Source organism: Gopherus flavomarginatus, chromosome 6, assembly GCF_025201925.1.
Source record: "Gopherus flavomarginatus isolate rGopFla2 chromosome 6, rGopFla2.mat.asm, whole genome shotgun sequence".
Lineage (NCBI taxonomy): Eukaryota > Metazoa > Chordata > Testudines > Testudinidae > Gopherus > Gopherus flavomarginatus.
This window is the reverse complement of record NC_066622.1, coordinates 48,303,459-48,320,766: the sequence shown is the minus strand read 5'-3', so window position 1 is coordinate 48,320,766 and position 17,308 is coordinate 48,303,459. Positions and strand designations below refer to the sequence as shown.

The following is a 17,308-nucleotide window of genomic DNA, read 5'->3' as shown; positions in this document are numbered from 1 at the left end:
CAGGCCACAAAGTCAGCATCTTTGTTCCAGTGCACTGCTCAGCATTTCATCCCCCACACCCTGTGCACAAGACTGCAGGCTCTTTGGGGCAGGCAATTCTGTCTTCATGCCTGCCTACAAACCATCCAGCACACTTCAGGTGTCTTCGCCTTTTGGACATCAGTTCAAATCTAGATCTGATCAGTAGCAACAGCAAGTATTCAGGGCAGGGACTGTTTCTCACTGTGTGTCTATACGGCGCCTAGCCCAATGGGGCCTGACCTGGGATACTACTGTAATCCATCTGAGATGCCTGTGGTGGCTTGTGTGCAACACGAAGGGATTCTCAGCCCAGGTCCCTCTCCAGCAGACAAAACTCATCACAAAAGTTACTAGACCTGGCCCAGCGCTGGCAGCCTCAGTGGAAAGATGGGCTGGGACAGAAACAATTTCTTCTCCGTTGAGGGGATAACTCTAAGACCAGCAGGAGCATTTGTGGTAACGCAGGCCTAGATCAGAGCAGGATGGCAGTGCTCTATACACACTGCACTACACCACTAGATAGCTCGGTGTATTTCAGAGTCAGGTGAGGTGGGGCTCCACTTCCCAGAGGCTAGTGATGGGATCAGGATCCCAGCGGATGGGCCAGTGCCCTGATCCAGCATGACAAACACTATGTACACTTCTGTAAATTGGTAGGGGGTGAACTGGAAGGAGCTTGCACTGCCACTGTTCAGGCAGCACTGTGTGTATAAAAGAGGGGGCTTCGGTCACCAGAGCAGCCAGGCTGACACCTTTCACGGGCACTATGTTCTCTGAAGAGGCTGGAATGAGAACTCTTGCTCTGTATTCCAGCTCCACCAGCAGAAAGCAAAGAACATGTTTAATTAATCAGACAAACATCGGCTCCTGCATCATGCCCAATGCAGAGACAACTCCTATAATGGAATATGCCCAATGCTACTATTTAGGGACAGGGAAGGTCATCAAAGTATTACTCTTCAAAGGTGATCTTCAAAGTACTACTGCAAAACAGCCCAGCAGAAGGATGCAGACACCAACCCCATGGAAAAATTCCTTCGATATTTCCATCCCCTCCACCCCTTCCCTGAAAATCTGAGCTGAAGCAGTTTCTCAGTGGACAACAAGCTCCTGATAATTTGAAGGTAGCTAGAGGTGAATTTAAAAAAGTGTCTGAATATTGAATCCCTCCAATGTCCCCCTCCCACCTTCCCCCACTGGCCCAGACAAATGGTTACAGAAGCAAAGGCTGCACATGGTGGTTTCTGAGGCTAAGGCTAAGGGAAAAGATGCTTTTCTCCTCTTGGACTGTCTCTCCAGAGTTCCTTCAGGCTTAGCCCACAGGTTTCCACCTTATTTCCTCAGACCCTTGCTGTAATTGTCATTCTGCCCAAGCTATTTCTGATGTGTCCAATTTCTCCTTTCTTCTGTGCTGCTGGTATGTGCCTGACAACAGCCACCTCATGCTGATCTTTCATCCAGAAATACCACTCCATACAAGGCTCCACTCCTAGAACTTAAGGGAGAGATATCGTCCTTCCCAAAAAGTCAGGGTTTCAAGCAAGTTACTCTGGGTGCCAGTTTTTCCTGCAAATGGAATAACAATCTTCCTCCACTGATGTGCCTGTCAGCTGCATTCTAACTAGCAGGAGCAGCATGCTGAAATTTGCAAGATTCCCCTATTCTGACACCTATGGAAAGTTCTTGTCAATTTCTCTATATTACTGGCTCACAAGAATGGGGCTGGTAGGCGCAGGGAGTGGAAGTGTGCTCCAGCACCCCACAGAGCAGAGGCTCAGGGAGGTGATTTGTTTGCCTCACTCATTGCAATCACATGCCCTAAGGAATAACCGAGTAGATCAGGAGACACCTCACTGGGTCTCCTCCTCTCCCAGGCTCAAGAGCCATGTGGTTCACAGGAAAGACAGGAGGGATCGCCCTAGAAACTAACCCCTCAGAGCCAGCTGCTTCAATAAGTCTGTGCCTCTCAGGAACCCACTCACTTTGGCCCCAAAGTCATCCTATATTCCATACTAACCTGGTGTTCCCACAGCTTTTATTGTTGGAAATTACTGACATCCGAAAAAGATTCATGGATCTGGGGAACAGAATTATTTACAATAAAAGGAGGCATCCCACAGACATTTTAAGTATCCTGCATGAATAATCTGTGAGCACCCCCATTTCATATCTTTGTCACACAGCAGGCTGGAAGGTGTGTGCTGCTGATAGCAACAGATGCTATTCTGGAAAAGAATCTCACCCGAGCACAGAATGGGTTAAAGATAGAAAATTGAACATAAATTACATTCTCCCTCACTCTCTTTTTCCCTTTGGTAAGTAACAGCATAACAAAACAATGTGTTTTGAAGGCACACTACCTCCAGCTGAGCAGCAGCAATTAGGGAAGCAAAAGAAGAGGAGCAATCTACAAGGAGAAAGCTTTGGATAAAGAGGACATCCTGAAATTCGTGTTTTCCTATTATGAAACGGAAAATCAGCTCCCACTGGTTACAGCCAGAAACTGTGCCTACCCATTCGGGGGGTGGGGGGAGGAATAATAAAATCAAGCAATGCTGCCCGTCCCCCATCACAAACTCTCTGCAGCTACAGACTTATGCAGGCTTTTTGTCCATCAGTTTATCTAGGTTAATGAGAACATTTCATTTCAAAGAGAGAGGGTGACCCAAAAAAAAAAAAAAAAAAGGCAGGTGGGGTGGTAGTATCGCCTGTTAAGATTGCCCAACACTTTCCATTATAAGACCTTGTTTTCAGATGCATATAACTTTGCCAAACTAAACGTTTGAGCTGAAATTTCACATGTACAGGCTGAACAGTTTTGGAAAATTTCTGTCAAAATAGCCCAGCCGTTTTTGAGAATGAAGCTAGTGAAAAATACATTGTAATGGCCTAGCTCATGGGGGATCTGGAGCATTATTTAGCATTTACAGCGCTCTCTGAAGATACAAAGCACCAGGGAAGTTAGAGCTGCAGCACTGAAGCTGACAGCTGCTCCCTCCTCAGCTCTGTTACAAAGCTTCCTATGGCAATTTGGGCATCCATGACAGATCAAAATTCCCCTGGCAACCCTAGTCATGCTGCTGCCATCAATTCTTGGCCTCCTCTTAGTGGGCAGCTTTGCTGTCAGACACTAAAGGGAAGCAACTTTGAAATACTCAAGTATTCTACAGTAATGGACTGGACTACTGTACTAACTACTGCAAGGTGCAGTATTGCGGCCTCTTCACCGTTCGCGCACAACAGTGGTTCTCCACCTTTTCTAGAACAGGACCCCCTGCAATCTTCTCCCATTCAGACATAACCAATACCTTGTCTGAGATAGGATGGCCATGTTCCCCAATACCGGTTTGGGTTCTCCAAGGAGGACGCATTGTGCAGAATAATGTAAATTATATATTTAATAAAGCGTGGACTTCAAGAAAGAGTCCCTTAGAGAACCACAGAAATCTCATTTTTGGGTTTGTTTTTTAAAAGGTAAGATTCTAGCCCACTTGCTTGCAGAGAAAAAGCTTGAACATGTTCTAAATCCAGAAGGCAAATACCCAACATTTCTCGTTCTTACAAAATGTCACGATGTTCTCAAGCCTATCTCGATTTTTGTGGGCCTGCCTCCTGGTCTGGCCAGGGCTCCCAGAAGAAGGGTGAGCATTCCAACAGGGGCAGAGAGCTGAGAACTCCAGAGTAAGGGAGCAGGTCTGCCCAAACTCAACACTCACAGAGACTCCCTTAAAAAAAATAAAAGGCAGCTTAGTAAAAAAAAAAAAAAAAAAAAAAAAAAAAAAAAGTTATCAGGTAACATCAATAGTTAAAAAAAGCCCAAATGGACTATTCCACACTGAGCAAAGAGCATAGCATCTGGACCAGGCCTGCAACCTTCAGTTCCTCCCCAAGCTTAGTGACAGCTCAATGCTGCAAGCGGAGACAAAGAACCAGATTCCCATCTCACTCTCACTCCCCTGCTGCATCTACTGTTCTTAAATTTTATCACCTGGTGCTTATATTTCATGCTATGATTATAATCACTGTGGTGTCTATATTACATTAACAGGATGTCAGCTTCTGTGCAGCATCAGGGATAATCAAGCAGGCAGTGATAAGAATGACACCGGCCTTGCTGTCAGCGTGTCGGGACAATTTGCACTGTCTTCAGCATGTTACATGGAGGACATCATATATCACTGCAGAGGGAGAGGCGATGCAACCCAATGGAGAGGAAGCTGGAGGGAAAGGGAGAGTGGTTACTGGAGAAGAGGCTGTAAAGGGAAGGCAACAGAGGCAGCAAGGAGAGAAGTGAGCCAAGAGGAGGAAAGGCAGGAGAGGGGAGGAAGCAGCAAAGGAGTTACGGTCCTGCAGCCTGGTTGAGATAGGACGCATTGTCCCCCCAAGCATGCTGCTCCTCAGAGCCAGCTCAATCAGAACCATCATCACAGGAGCTGCAGTAGCACAGTGAGCCTGCCAGCCCTTGATGCTGCTGCACTGGGATCTTGACTCTTCCCTGATCTCAGGGGGGAGCAATAAGCCCATTTTAGATGGAGGCACATGTTGCTGACTCAGGACCTGAATGCTGGAAGGAAGCCAGTCTGGAGGATGGACCTGCAGTCACCCTTTCCCTCCCCATGCCCTCAAACCCCCAATAAGAACCCTTGTTCCTATAGCAGTGGGATGTGCATGAGGGATAATGCAGGAAGGGAAGAGAGAACCTGACATTTTTAAATCCCATCTCCCTCTCCTTGCAGGCAAGCAGTTTTCCTGCCACCTTTGCTCCTGCTACCTATTTAATAATAAAAAAGCAGCTGTCCTAGCCGTTCTTTGCAACATTGCTACAGGAGCAGTAGAGGGAAGCATGTAGTTAAGCTGCTCCTCAGGGAGAGCCAACTATAATGAAGCAAACAAACAAACAGAAGTGACAATGGTAAGGCTCAGATTCTGAGATGAGCTCTGTCCAGACAGAGCTCGATTCCCACATGATGCACCATCAATGTCAACAGGGGCCCATCCACACAGAGCTCATGGTAGGATTGGGGCTTAAGTTAATTGAAGCATGCTCCAGTGAACCACATACAAGAGAAGAGCTACAGGAACAGAGATAATATTCAAACATGCTGACAGATCACATGAGCTCTAAGGGTATTGCTACATTAAAGAGTTTACAGCAGTGCAGCTGCACCATTGTAAGCTCTTTAACGTAGCTGTTCTAAGACGACGGGAGAGATCTTTCCCACTGACATAGTGTTGTCCCCACCAGTGCTTGGGTCGGCGTAACTTATGTTGCTCAGGTTTGGGGGGGGTGAATAAATCACCCCAAGTGGCATAAGTTATGCCAACATAAGCTGTAATGTAGACATAGCCTAAGTTTACCCATGCATGACACACTGCACATTCCAAAGACCATCTTAACTCTGTCCACTAACCATCTTAACAGGGACATAGCTCCTAGAGCCTTAGAAAATCAAACCCACAGACTTCTTGGCTCAGGGTAAATGAAGAGCACTCTACTCACAAAAGTGTTATCAATTTAACTAAGGCCTTGTCTACACACACAAATTGTCTTGCTTTAATGCTACAGGTAGTCAGAACTACACAGCCACCCCTAGGGCAGGTTCAACTATATCAGCAAAAAGGTGTTTTATACAGGAACAGCTATTTCTGTAAGGGAAGGGGAACAAGCTGTACCAGTATAAAGCACCTCTATACCAGTTTCACTGAATCCACACTGATATAGCTATCCCAGTACAAAACCTGTTTGAAAACCTGACCTATAAGGTGTGGGGTGGGTTGTTGTTGTTGTTTTTAAAGCAATGCAAATCCTTAGGTAGGCAAATCAAACTGATATTAACATGGTTTATACTGATTTAGCTGAGGTTGATTCCTTGCTGACTTTGCTTATATCAACATAAGCAAGGATTAAATCTATTTCAGTGACCACACAGGAGCTGGCACCAGGTTAACTAACTTGATTAAACGCCCACCCTTAGTTAAACCACCATAGCTTGTGGGCACAGATAAACTCTTAGAAAAGTACTAAACTAATCTAGTTTTTGGTACTTGTAATCAGATTGGCTTTTCAAATAGGCCTTAGGATACTTTATACTTACACATTTATTTACAAGACTGCATTGGAGTGTTTGAATATTCATCTGCCTGCCCTTAGCGGTTTATTTCCATGTTTAGGTATTTTTAAATTAGAACATTCTTTGCAATTTCTGTTTTAACTACTTAACCCTACCAGAAAGTTAACTACATGACCAGGATGAGGGGACATTAAGTGTGTATCCCTGACCTAAGTCAAGTGACCTGAGCCAGGAAGCTAAGACCACTCTGGTAAGGGGAGAGGGTGAAAACAGGAGGGAAGTCACCAGAGCACCTTTAGGAGGCATGTGGATTTAGGAAGTGCTTAGCTGGAGAGGCTGGAGAAGGGAGTGGGAGCCCAATTAGGCAGGGGAATTTTGTGCAGGGAATGACAGCTTCAGTGGGTGTGTGGATCAGGTAAGCAAGGAGTAGGAGATAGAGGAGCCCAACTGACGATAGACGGCAGTGGCTTAAAAGAAGCTAACAGATTGAGGCGGGCAATTTCTCTGCTTCCCCAGCTCTCTCCATTGTGTGTTTATGTGGCTGCTCCCCTCTGCCAGTTCATCCCACTGCCTTGAGACTTGACAGTCTATTTTCCTTTCTCTAGCCTCCTCCAAGTCGCCCTCTTTCTGCTCTGGCCCTTCCTTTAACTGACACTGCACAGCCCGCCAGGGGAGCTCCATCCCAAGGTGAGACACTCAGGAGACAGAACTTTTGCTACAGCTGGTACAGACCCTTCAGGGCTCCTCCCTCATAAGCATGGCTCATCATTGCCTCAGTTTCCCTAATAACAAAAAGAGAAAGGCAACATGGCTAAAAGCATTGGGAAGCTAAGACCCAGAGGAGTTCCCTCAGGAGCTTAAGGAAAGGAGGCAGAAATAAACCTAACTTTCCAAAGCACCTATAAAGGGGCAGTCTCCACAAAAGTGGGGAGCTGCTGCTGCTAGGAGAAAACTGCTTCCCCCTCCCTGAAGGAGTATCCTTTGCTTGTTTTGTATTGGATGATCCTATTTTTAAATAAGCAGCCCAGGGACCTGTGGGCCCTTATGAGATATATACTATGCTGGCTCTAAAATAAATAACCGGGGCTCTTTCCCAAGAAAGATGCCAGAAAAGCATCTCCAGTTTGTGGGAAGGGCTCTGCTACATGGGCCTCATTAAAATTTTCATGCAAGCTTATTTTTTAGGCTGTCTTTTTACTAGCGCGCGCACACACACACACAAAATTCTATGCCCACCCCTGTTATTTTCCATTCTTTTTGCAGCCACAAAGGGCCCGATTCTGCTCTCCATGACAATGATGTAAATCCAGGGTATCACCACCAACTTGGTTACTCTGAATCTACACTGGAGCAAGGAAGTACAAAATCTGGGCAAGTGGGGCCATGCTACCAGTGATATTAACAGAGTTGGGCCTAAAAACACATAATGAGAGTGGTTTAAAAATCCTGAGCTTTTAAAAAAGTTAAGTTTGTGGTTCTTGTTATTTGCTTTCTGGTTTTAGAGACACTAAGGGGTCACGTTTTCAATCTCTCTCATAACCACAAGAGCTAGGACTTTTTTTTTTTTAAATGCAAGCTGAGATTTTTCCCCATCATCTCCTGACTCCAGGAGCTGGGGCTTTCAGAAAAGCAACAAATATCACAAGACTCTCAATAAAACCAGGAAAGTTGGCCGCATTGTATCAGCCAAAGACATTCATTATCCAGCTCTGCACTTCCAAAGAAACCCCACTGAAACCTGTGACTATTTCTGCCACCTATGTCTCATCTTCGACCACCACGAAGGACTATCCAGTACCTCCTAGCTTATAGGCTGACAGCCCCAATTCAACTCCTGAACATGATGTTTCCTGTCCATTGTTTTCAGATCATCTGTAGTCATTTGATCCAGGAGAAGTGCAGTGGTGCTGGAAGGAAATTTGGTAGGCAACAGTAATAATGAGACAGCCCCAACAAACATGCTGTCTGTAAGCAACACATAAAAGACAAAATGTCACCAAAATACCTTGGGAACCCACCAAGAGACAATGCTCCCATTAGCAACTAAGAACAAGGTCCTCGTCATTAAAGCTCTCTAATGAATTTTTACTAATCAGAGTAGGTTTTTCTCACGTTTTTCTAGTTTACAAAAAGGGTAAATAAAGGATTAATTTCTACAGAAGATCTGAGAGGTCTAGGTCACCTTGCTGTAGGGAGCTCAAACACATGGGGGAGGCAGTGCAGACTAGTGGCTTTGCATCTTTCATGAGGGTTGGGTTCAAGCTATGCTGAAGGTCACAAATGGAAAATAAACGTGGTGGGTTCCATCCCAGACTCTGTTTGGAGGCATCACCCCAGTTACCATGGCATTTGACAAGGCCAGAAGGCTTTGGTCACAAGATGCACAGAAAAAGTATGGGGCGGAGAGGCTCCCCAAGTGAGCAGTGAGGTGCATTGAGAAAGCTGGGTGAGATCCCAGGACTGGGATAGCAGGGGATGCAGCAGACCAAGTCTGAAGGGCACTGGGAGAGCGGTAGGACTGGAATAGCAAGGGGAGCTGCGGGGCAGGATTGAGACACGTTGGTAAAGGTGTGTGGGATCCCAGGACTGGAATAACTCGGCATGCTGCAGGTCAGAACCAAGATGCACTCGATCTCATGACAGAGCAACATGGTGGTGGATGTGCACCACTAATGTGCACTGGCAGAGCTGTGAGTGAGGGGCTTAAACAGCACCCCAATGTGCTATGTCCGACCCCATCTGGCTCCTCAACCCCCACGCTGTCACAAACTATACAGATTAGTTACATCGGAGAAAAACCACAGCCCTCAGTCAGAACACCCTGCTGAAGATGATACCACTCAGTGCTATTTACATGTACAAACTGTTAGCATGGAGCCTCCCAGGGAAATGCAGCTGCAGCTGTCGCATCGCAACCCTGACAGCATGCTGAGGAAACCCTTCAAATTAAAGGGAAAAATACAGTGGGGACCTCTTAGTTGAGCAGCAAATCACCTTCCCCCCTGCAGCTGCTTCAGCCCTCAATCAGCTCCTCATTTAGCTGTGTCTACGCTGAACACGAATAGCCACTGCATCAGACACCGGTGGGGCTTGGCATGGAGCGGAGGAGATATTCCTGGGCAGCGAGTGTGGGCATGGGCACAGGAGTGGGTTATGCATCCAGCACTTCTCCTCTGAGCACACAGAAAGGATGAGGCAGAGCTCCATGATGCTTTCCCTACCTTCTATTCGGGGTCTCCACACAGATTGGGACTCCACTTTGTACGGATGGCTTAGGAAGGAGGCTGCTCTCTGCTGCCTCAGGCCCCCCAAACCATACAGAACAACCCCAAGGCCAGAGAACACTGGGCCTGTGTTCACTGACAAGAAGGGTGTGTTTTTACTGCAGGATAACTAATATGCCTTATATATCCTGCTGGGAGAGCTGAGTGGGGACAAGGCACGTCAGTTTTACTGTGAGGTAAACTGGTGATGGGCAAAGGGGAGTGTTGACCAGGCCTAGCTACCTCACGGTAAACACAGCCAGCTTCTTGTCTCCATTTAGGATTTCACAGTGAGATAATGATCTATTTTTTTTTAAGCCGTGAGATAAACAAAAGTGAAGACACCGATTCAGTCAGTGTTTTCTTGTGCATTGTGAGCCGCCACACAGCAAACTCCTAACGGTGACGTCAACCCGCATCTTTGCCTCTAGGTGCCCCCTCCTGCCTGGACACGGCCTGGGGATTTTGCCTCTCACACCCCTCTTGAGGCCATTTTCTCAGCCGCAATGACCAGTCCAGCTGGTCTCTTCTCTAGACTCTCTGGCTGGGTCTTCTATGGCTCAGACCTCCAGCCAAGGCATGCAACAGCTCAGTTCCCTTCTGAAGTTCATCTCTAAACCAACAGTCCCTTGCCCCACCTGGACTCAACCCTAAACAAAACATCATTCACCCCTTTAAGGCTCAATTTCAATTCCTGGGGTGGGGTTCAGTATCATGACAAAGGCAAGGATCTGCCCTGCTGTGAGTCCAAGTGCCACTTGAACTAGCCTTCCACCTCTCCTGGGTTTGTGTCTCATTCCCTGGCCTTTCCTAGAGAGAGGAAATGCCCCAGCACCTCTCATGGGTCCCTCCCCACTGCTGAGCTCCCTCAGCTCCTTATACAGCTTAGCCATGAGGCATTTAGTTAATCACCTGCCAGGGGATGGGCATAACTAATGAGGTTCTTTTCCTGCCCTTACAAATGATAGGGTTAACCCCAGCACAGGTCAGTTCCGAGAGACTGACACACAGAGGTGACATGTGGGCCTCCCTACCCTCACACTGGTCTGTGCTGTCTGGGGCCAATCTATCCCCTGGAAAGGGCAGGAGATGACCTGAAGCCCAAGAGAGACTCATCGGGTTTGCTGGGAATCTCTCAAGTCCATACGAGTGATGCAGCAGGTTTAGTCGCTTAACAGCTGTACACCACAAGCTGAGCAGCGAGTTAGCTATTGGTGGAGTTTCTCCCCTTACCAATACTGGGCTGGGGTAAGCCCACAGGCTTTGCAGAGGCACACCTCACGTGTGATCTGTAAGCGACTCCTCTCTAAGTTGCCTACCAGATGATAGTTATGAGGAATTGTTACTACTATAATTGCTACAGTCACCTGACACCATTTGCACAGATTACCAGGACCACGAACTGACTTTTCCAAAGATGTAAAACAACAAAAAAAAAAAGCCAGACCAAGAGTCCCTGCTGTATTTAATACCCTGGGATCCAACGAGGTCTGGAACCAGTTTGGGAGTTGGAGACAGTACAACAGGGAGTCAGTGATCCTCCTTCCTGATTACAGCACCTGATTCTGCTTCAGGAACAAGTTTTCACACAACTCTGTCCATGCATCCTTCATTTCCCTCAGCCTTTTGCCAATACATCCCAACCCAGCACTCTTCTATTCCAGCCCTGCCCTCCCCAAACAGACATACACACAATGCACCTCAGTCCTGAGCTGCTATTCCAGTAATGGGCTCCCAACACAGGTCTGCTGATGCATTTTGACACCTGCATGTGACAGCAAGTGCTGTTTCAGTTCTGCTCCTGCATGTCCCCAAGAACTACTACAACAGTATACTGAGACCACTGAGCTACCTTCATTTACAGCTTAATCCAACTCCAAACACAAGCAGGGAGTAATGGTCTGGTAGTTAAGGCACATACATATAGGGGAGCTCTTATCCTCCAGTTCTGCCACTGACTTGCTGTGACCCTGGGGCAAGTCAACTTCTTTGTAGCAGAGTTTTCCCATTGATAGTGAAACTGGCCTACCTCCCTGGGAGACTGTCTCTTTAATGTTTGCAGAGTGTTTTGGAAGCCTTGGATGGAAGGGGCTATGTGAGTGCAAAGTATTCATATTCTGTTCTGAGTCTCCAGATGTAAGAGACTGGGTGCATTAACAGCAGTACAAGAGGAACCACAAACTCTTGTATGTTTCAAGTCAGACACATAAAATACCACCAGATGTCGGCACATGCTTTCCATCAGCACAAGATGTGTCCTCGGGCCCTTGGTAAGCCTATAAAGGCCAGACTCTCATCTCTTGACTCTCTAGGATCAGGCGAACGGGCGTGGGATGAGCTCTGTTTGAGGAAAATGCCTTGGAATACATCAGACCCTATACACAGTATAGGATAGTTTCCTATTGTCCCAGCACAACATTAATCAGAGACAGAAATTATTCCTTCCTGATAGCATGTTACCAGTTTCTAATTTCATTCCCACTTGCTTGTCATCAAGTGGATGGGAAATCTGTAGCATGGATCAATCCTGCTATGTGCTTCATTCTTATGTAAAACACACATACCTTCCTATAGATACGTACGTACGTACACACACACACACACACACACACACACACCCCCCACACACACACACACCATATGTATGCATGTGCACACACGCCTCAGAGCCACACACAACCACAAAGGCATGCACAGGCAGATGGGCATGTGAACAAACATGCAAACTCGTGTCAAGACACATGCTCATATGCCAGTCTTATAGAACTTTAAATCAAGACACACACACACACGTAAAAATCAACTTCCTGGACCAACAGTGCCCGAAGAGCAAAGTGGCTTTTAAAACTCAAACATTTCCCTTTCCCACTCCTTTTCCTTTGCCCAGAATGTTCATTAGCATTACTTTAAACAGCAATAACAGCAGCCAAAGCCTGAGCAAGCTCCAACTGCTTTAAAGGAAACCTGGTTATGAGTTCTTTCATGCATGAGATGATTAAGCTAAAACCGAGATGTACATCAAAGGGTGATGTAGCAGGTTCTTTTCATCCTCCTTTTTAATACCATTTTAAAACTCTCCTTCTAAAAATAATACAATTTCCCAGGAAGGATGCCATTGTTTCTCAGTGCCATCCAATTCTGCCTGATGTACTGGAGTAGGATGTCAGGAATGTATGTTCTAGCTTCTGTACTGCCCTCACATAACCATACCAGTGGTTCTCACTGCTACACTCTAAGGGCATGTCTATACTGCCCACATTACAGTGCAGTGAGCTGTGACATGGGCAGTGTAGACACTGCTTTATCGCCGGGGGAGAGTTCTCCTGGTGATTTAAAAAAAAAAAACCAAACCACTCTGCGAACAAGTGGTGGTAGCTTTATAGTTGAGAGCACACTCCCAGCGATAAAGCGCCGTCTCCACTGGCACTTTTCAGCGCTAAAGCTTTTCTCGAGCGGGGGGTGTTTTTTCACAACTCTGAACAATTTAGTGCTAAAAGTGTTAGTGTAGACACAGTCTAACATGGCATCAGTACCACAGTCATGGTCTCAGCACTGTAGCTTCTGTACTATACTAAAGCAAAGCTATTGCTGCTGTGCCTGAGCCCTGCAGACTGTGTGAGACTGGGGCGGTATCAGAGCAGAGTTTAGTTGGTCAGACAACAGAAAAACAAATGTTCAGTTATATGCATAAATAACAAGGCTGACTTTGCTCTGTGACTCTATATTAGAACGCAGGGATAACTAATATGCTCTACATACAAATGCAGCTGATCAACAAGTATCCCAAGATGCTAGCACCAATTTTGTCAAAAAAAATTGTGCCAGAAAGTGTATACTTCATTAGTCGCTGTTCATTATATGCTATTTACCACTGTACTATTTAAAAAAAGTTTCTCATCCAAGCAGGGAGCAGGAACAATGCCATATGTCTTAGGTGACCAATTACACACCTCAGATAGCACACAGTTGAAGTGAACAATTCATAACCATCCCATAGGCTGAATACAGTTGGCCTAAACTATCAGGGGAAATAGTTATAAACAACAAAGGCGGCTACGTTCTCTACACAGTGGAAAACAAAACTACTGTACAGCAGAGTGAGATGCTCAGATACTATGATGATGGCCTTACTCTGAGGACATGGAAAGACAGACTGTAAACGCATTTCAGAGCTAAGTTCCCCAGTACCATGCTGTAACACAGCAGAGATAATGCAGCCCTGTCCCAGTGCCTCCTTTCAAAAAGTACATTACACATGGCTTAGCTGTGTTTTCAGCAAGAAGCCGTTCTGGGAGCTTTCAGCTCTGTTATCTTAGAAGCCGAAGAATTTGTGAATGGGAATAAGTGCACGGAGGAGAATCACAAATACAAAACGTGTTAAGTGTGGAACCATTAGAAGAGCAGAAATCTGCTTCCATCCACTGGTCCAGTTCCCTGGTGCAAAGCAGTTCACTCCTACTTCGCTTTGACATCATTTAGCACCTGCCTCAATGCAGCTCACTGGCCTTCATGATGCCAGGCTACCAGACACTGGCAACATCATAGTTCCAAACCCTTCCACACTCAGGTGATGAGCTAACTCCAGTGCTCCCTCCTCCTCCTCCAACATAGCTCCGGCTGACGAAGGATACCACTACCTCTCTGGGCTGGTCCACACTACGGGGGGGAAATCGATCTTAGATACGCAACTTCAGCTACGTGAATAACGTAGCTGAAGTCGAATATCTAAGATCGGATTACTCACCCGTCCACACTGCACGGGATCAATGTTCGCGGCTCTCCCTGTCGATTCCGGAACTCCGTTGGGGTTGACGGAGTTCCGGAATAGATATAAGCACGCTCGGGGATCGATATATCGCGTCTAGATTAGATGCGATATATCGATCCCCGAGCAATCGATTTTAACCCACCGATACGGTGGGTAGTCTGGACGTAGCCTCTCTCTTGTTTTTTCTTTCCAGGGCCATTGCTGGGTTGTTCCAGCATAATTTACACTTAAAGGGGCTCACATGACATTACAAAAATCAACTCGTTTCCAGGAATTAAATGTTCTCAGTAGTGATATCCTTTTTTTATGCTCTTTACATTGCTACTAATGAACTAAGCCAACATAATGCCTGGTAATTCCCAGCTGGGACTGATCATCAAGCTGATGAGAATTTTATAGTTGGATTCTTTCCTGCTCTTTTTTTGCTCCCCCCAATCTGAATAGACAAATACACAAAACACAAGAGAGCGGCATGCCTTTTTCCCTTGCAAGACACACAGAATAGTCTCTCTGGGAGATGCCTTTCCTAGTCACATTAGTTATTACTGCCTCTGCATGGCTTCTAGTTATGTGTGCGTTTGAAAGAGGAGAGGAAAAATGCCCAAAAATACCTTCCTTTCTGCTTCAAGATGCCTCTGTGAATGTTTGGAAAGAAATGACCCGTAACCTTTTAAAGTGATTAACAGTTTGTTAACTTGAAGGGCAAATCACATAACAGCAACAAAAATAGAAAAGCAAAGTATCAAGTCTCCCTAGAAACACTGGGAAGTTCTGGGGGAATCTAATGATCTAACTGAATCACTTCTTTCTTTACAATGAATTCTTCTATTTTGTGCTATTCTTCTCTACTACGCTCCTCACTCTGCCCGCTATGAAACACTCTTCCAACTCAGAGTAGCATCCATCCATGCTGTGGGCATTTCTTAAGTAAACACCCATCAAATATTTCAGGTATGACTCCGGGAAGTATGCGCACCAGGTACCTTCTCTTAACAAAAAGAAGATTAAGGGGTGACTTGAATACAATCTAGTTATTTATGTGAGGAACAAATATTTGATAATAGGCTCTTCAGTCTGGCAGAGAAAGGTACAACATGATCCAATGGTTAGAAGTTGCAGCTAGACAAATTCAGACTGGAAATAAAGGTGCAAATTTTTTAAACAGTGAGGGTAATTAACCATTGGGACATTTTACCAAAGGTCATGGTGGATTCTCTGTTACTGACAACTTTTAAATCAAGACTGGATGTTTTCTTAAATGCTCTGCTCTATGAATTATTATTGGGAGCTGCTAAGGCCTGGGTTATACCAAAGGTCAGACTAGGTGATCAAAACAGTCCCCTCTAAACTGGGAATCTGTGAATCCATGGGTTTCGACTTTGCTCTGAAATCCACTGGTCTGGTAATGCCAAGATCTGTGGCTCCCATCCACTGTTTATTCTACATCAGTTGCCTTGACTTCATTTTCAGTTCCCTCCATGCCTCTGCAATCCCAGCAGTCTCATCTTGCCATCGCAACTCACAATGCAAGGGTGGGGCTCTCCCTTTTCACAATGACCTTATAAGAATTCAGAGCTCTGCCCAGTCTCAGTCTTCTCTGGAGCTCCTGTAGAGAAGGGGACATTATGCCAACAGATGTGTATAGAGAGAAGCCTGGAATAGTGCTGGCTACACGGGAGAAGGAGGGGTGGTGGCTCCTAGCTATTCCAGTTACTATAGGGAATGGTTCAGAGTATTGGCTGTAGGCTGGGAATCTCCAAGCTATTCTAGCCCCAGCTTCTCCCAGCAGGGGGAGCTTTAGGGAATGGTGCAGAGGCACCACCTGGTGTGGGAGCTCCAATCTATGCCAACCCTTGCAGGAATCATGTTGAGATCTGAGGTACTTCAGGCCGCAGCTTCCCTCAGCAGGAGTTACTGAAGGCCTGGAAGGGAGAAGAGCAGTAGTGGTGGAAGAGTGCCCTGCTACTCCAACAGGATCTGTGCTTGTGGAAGAGCAATACAAAAAACCTCCAGAGAAAATAAAAATATGTTTCTAGAAACCATGAAATGCCAATACACGCTTGCTATTCCGCCCCCCCCGAAGACTCCAACAAAACTGTGAAGATATTTTTAATAACTGACACCAAATGATGTAATGCATATAGTGTAATTATGCTTAAGTGCTTTCCACGTTAAATGTCATTTCAGTTATCACTTTTTAAATGCAATTTTTATTGAGTGCACAATAATAATTTAGCTACCGTAGGAGCAAGTTACAAAAAGAGAACAGAACCAGGGAGGGAGGGTGGGAAACCTGAAACCCGACAATGAAATGTACTGGGATACACAGAGATGCTGTCTCTGAAAAGCTTGCAAATAATAAAAAGAGCCCAAAATTACAAGGCTGCGAATTGCAATAAAATTATAGCTTCTACCAAGGCAGATAATGGGAAGTGGAAAGGGGGGTAGGGAGACAAAGCTGCATAATTTGTTACCGCTGACCCCAGACACCTGGGCAGCCTGCAAAAAGTAATAGAATGTTTGGGTAGTTCAGAGGCCCAGTGAACAACAGTCATCAACGGCCATGGAGGAGGTCAGGACTGGGGCAGTTCCCGCAACCCACGTTACGGGAGCCTCCTTGCCCCTGTCATAAACAGATAGCTAAGGGTTAATGTCTTTCACCTATAAAGGGTTAACAAACAGTGACCTGCAAACACCTGTCCAGAGGACCAATCAGGAAATAAGATTTTTTCAAATCTGGGTGAAGGGAAGTTTTGGGTGTAAGTTCTTTGTCTTGGTTCGGTGGCCCTCTCGGCTCTGAGAGGGATCTCTCTATCTCCAGGCTTTCTAATCTTCTGTTTCCAAGTTGTAAGTACAAGGATAGTAAGACAATAGGTTTATATTGTTTTTTTGTATTTACATGTGTGTAGTTGCTGGAATGTTTTAAATTGTATTCTTTTTGGGATAAGGCTGTTTATTCATTTTTTCTTTTAAGCAATTGACCCTGTATATTGTCACCTTGATACAGAGACCATTTTTATGTCTTTTTCTTTCTTTTTAAGACGTGTTTGAGTTTTTTCACTGGTTAATGCTAAGAAATGAAGAGAGGGGGAAAATCTCTTTGGGTTAGATTTACTAAGCCTGACTTTGCATACCCTCTGGGTGAGGGGAGAGAGAGATTTGATCTCTCGGTACTTGTGTTTCAA

General features: G+C 45.7%; 1 protein-coding gene across 3 annotated transcripts in view; it reads right to left on the bottom strand.

Annotated features, from left to right (window-relative positions):
• CACNA2D2 (calcium voltage-gated channel auxiliary subunit alpha2delta 2) overlaps positions 1-17,308 on the bottom strand; it is a 648,687-nt gene that overhangs the window by 524,733 nt on the left and 106,646 nt on the right. The window lies entirely within an intron of this gene.